The sequence below is a fragment of the Leptonychotes weddellii genome, chromosome 5, assembly GCF_054177405.1.
Source record: "Leptonychotes weddellii isolate Sample4059 chromosome 5, ASM5417740v2, whole genome shotgun sequence".
Classification (NCBI taxonomy): domain Eukaryota; kingdom Metazoa; phylum Chordata; class Mammalia; order Carnivora; family Phocidae; genus Leptonychotes; species Leptonychotes weddellii.
Genome location: NC_138373.1, coordinates 107,181,163 through 107,184,714, shown reverse-complemented (window position 1 = coordinate 107,184,714; position 3,552 = coordinate 107,181,163). Strand labels below are relative to the sequence as shown.

The window sequence follows — 3,552 nt, the reverse complement described above, 5'->3', positions numbered from 1 at the left end:
AGCAACAGTGCAGAATGTATTCCGTTTGTCAGAACACTTTTTTGGGAGCCTGTTAGTTGATACCAGTGAGACCACCTGGCTAATTCCTGCCTACTTTTCCTTGTCTTCCTTTCCAAGAATCTCTCTGCATGAGTTCCAATGCCCCCAACCCTAATTTTGTGGCTAGCATAAAGTCCTGAACCTGGATTCTGAGGCCAGATTACCTGGGTTCAAATTCAGGCTTTATTTGCCATTTACTTGTTGTATGGCCTTGGGTAAGTGAATTAACCTCTCCGTACCTGGGTGCTCATCTTCAAAATGGGAAAAGGACATCTCCGTGATTTGTTGAGAAAGTTAAATGAGTTAACACACATAAAACACTATAAAATTATTAGATATTATTAGCATTATTTTGGTTGTTGTTGTTTTATCAGTGCCATTCTAGGTCTTTCTCTATGAGCCCTACCTCTTCCTCCAGGCTTTAACAGAAGGAAATTACACCATGAGAACTCAAACTATTTGGTGCATTCAGATGTCAAACTCCATGTGTTGTAACATCCTTCATCATTTCTACCAGCTCTTTATCACCATACTGGACAATGCCAATTCACCCTGACTTTCTTCAGTCTCAAGCAGAGGACCTAGCTCTCTGCAATATAGTGCATGGCAAAATAAGGCCTGTATTCCCTCCTTTCAAATCTTCAGACCTGGGTTTGTCTACAGACTCCTATCAGTCTAGTCACTGATCCTAAGAGTGAGTCTATAATCAGCACATGGGGAGCAGCTGGGTGGATCAGTCGGTTAAGTGTCTGTCTTCGGCTTGGGTCATGATCCCAGGGTCCTGGGATCGATCCCTGTATCAGGCTCCTTGCTCAGTGGGAGCCTGCTTCTCCCTCTCCCTCTGCCCCTCCCCCTTCTCGCGCTCACACGCTCTCTCTCTCAAATAAATTAATTAAAAAATATATATATATACATACACACACACACACACATAATCAGCACATGGATTCATGGACTGATCCACCATGACATTCTCTGTTCTCATTTTGGACACACAGACTAGGTGGTACCCAAGTCAATAGTCACTTATCATAATCAGATGCACCCACCATAATGTTTTAACTGAAAAAAAGTTGACAATGTCAAGTGCTGGCAAAAATATGGAACAATCCAGCATTTCCATTGAAAGAGTTAATTGATTCAATCAGTTTGAAAAATGGTTTGTCCTTATCTACCGAAGATAAAGATCCACCTTCCCTATACTAATTGATTCCACTTTTAAGTGCATAACAAAAACAAAATATGCGCACATGTGCATCATAAGATGTGTTCATAGCAGCATTATCATCTGTAATAGCCAAAAGCTGAAAACAACCCAAATATGCAACAACAGTTGAATAAATAAGTTGAAATATGTTCACACAATGTAATGCTATACAGTGACAAAAATGAACTATAGCTACGTACAATTAGGTGTATGAATCTTACAAACATAATATTGTGACACAAAAGAACTTTGTGTAGATTCCACCTACACACAGTTACAAATAGGCAAAACTAATCTACGTTGCTACAAATCAGATTCATGGTTACCCTTGGGGAGGTGGGTGAGGTCAAAGATGGAGGGAGGTATTTAGGGGGTTGTCTGGGGTGCTGGTAAAGTTCTTTTCTTGACCTGTGTGGCTGTAATGTAAGTATTAATTTTGTGAAAATTCATTGAACCATCCACTTATGATCTGCATGTTTTTGACTCAAATTAGAAAAATAAAAATACTTCGATAAAAAAAGAAAAAAGTCTGAAGAAAATCACCTCTGCATTTGTTTATGAAATTCTAATCAAGAACAACATGTATCCGTACACTGTGCAAGACCCCATACAATAAATCCTGTCATTGGGGTGCATGGGTGGCTCAGATGGTTAAGCATTTGCCTTTGGCTCAGGTCATGATCTCCAGGTCCTGGGATCAAGCCCCACGTAGGGCTCCCAGCTCAACGGCAAGTCTGCTTCTCCCTCTCCTCTGCCTCTCCCCCGGCTCATGCTCGCTTTCTCTGTATCTGTCTCAAATGAATAAATAAACTCTTTTTCAATAAATAAATACATAAATACATACTGCCATGCATTTAGTACCAGAAGAGTACTTGTCCTTTCTTTTTCTTTTTTTGAGATTTTGTCTTTTCTAAGTAAAGAGTATGCTACTGGTTATTCTTTTTAAGATTTTATTTATTTATTTGAGATTGAGCAAGCAAGAGAACAGGAGCAGGGGTGCAGAGGGAGAGGGAGAAGCAGGCTCCCCGATGAGCAGGGAGCCCAATGTGGGGCTCTATCCCAGGATCCTGGGATCATGACCTGAGCTGAAGGCAGACGCTAAACCGAGTGAGCCACCCAGGCGCCCTGCTACTGATTATTTTTAAATTACCTAGTTCTTCATATTATCTTAGAAGTTCAAAGCCAAATTTAATGTTCAATCAGAATAATTCTCTTAGCCTTTGTAGACAGCACTTTTTTCTTCTTCGCTCTTCTATCACTTTGATTTTCTATTTCTTTTTGTACTCCATTTGCATTTTATTTACTTATTTTTTTTAAATATGGAACGCTTCATGAATTTACATGTCATCCTTGAGCAGGGGCCATGCTAATCTTCTCTATCATTCCAATTTTAGTATATGTGCTGCCAAAGCAAGCCCTCAAATTGCATTCTATTATCCTTAATGTACATGTGTCTTTTACTTTAGGTTACCTCAAACTCTTTTTGAAGATGCTGCATCTGTCCAAGAATAAAACTTAACAGATTCTCCAATCTCAGCCTCATTCCAACAACTGACTTTACCTCTGCCAAGTGGGAAAAAATAAGCAAATACTCTAGCAACTGATGCATTGTACAGGCATTTTTTAAAAGATTTTATTTATTTATTTGACAGAGAAAGAGACAGCGAGAGACAGAACACAAGCAGGGGGAGTGGGAGAGGGAGAAGCAGGCTTCCCACCGAGCGGGGAGCCCGATGTGGGGCTCAATCCCAGGACCCTGGGATCATGACCTAAGCCGAAGGCAGATGCCCAACATCTGAGCCACCCAGGCACCACCAGGCATTTTTTTTGTTATAACACACTTCATATCAGTATATAGGATTCCACAAAGAGAAAGGAAAAATGTTACCTGAGGAATTCTTGTTTGGGAATATATGTCAGATTTCAAACACTTCTTGTTTAACTGCTTTTGGAATTTTACTTCTCTGTTCTCCATAGAATTAGAAATTTAACAAGTGGGAAGGAATAATGGGACTATTAAACTGTGTTTAGTGGCCGAGTTAAAAAAAAAAAAAGAAGAAAGAAAGAAAAAATTTTTTCACCACTCCCACTGCAAAGAGCTTGCTGGCCATGGGAGAGGGGGTGGTATTAGCGGGGGTCTGGTTAGGGCAGGACCCAAACTAGACTACCAAGCTTCAGCAACACAATTCTCATGACTTAATTAGAGAAGCCTCCTTTTGCTTACCCACAGTTTCACAAACTTACCCCACAGCTACCAGCATGAACTATGAGAGCTGATTTTCCCCGCTGTCAAGAATCTCAATTTA

At 40.3% G+C, this 3,552-nt stretch overlaps 1 pseudogene; it reads right to left on the bottom strand.

Moving 5' to 3' along the window:
• Window positions 1-2,559: 2,559 nt before the first annotated feature.
• LOC115943534 (U6 spliceosomal RNA) lies at window positions 2,560-2,660 on the bottom strand (annotated as a pseudogene).
• Between the last annotated feature and the right edge of the window lie 892 nt (window positions 2,661-3,552).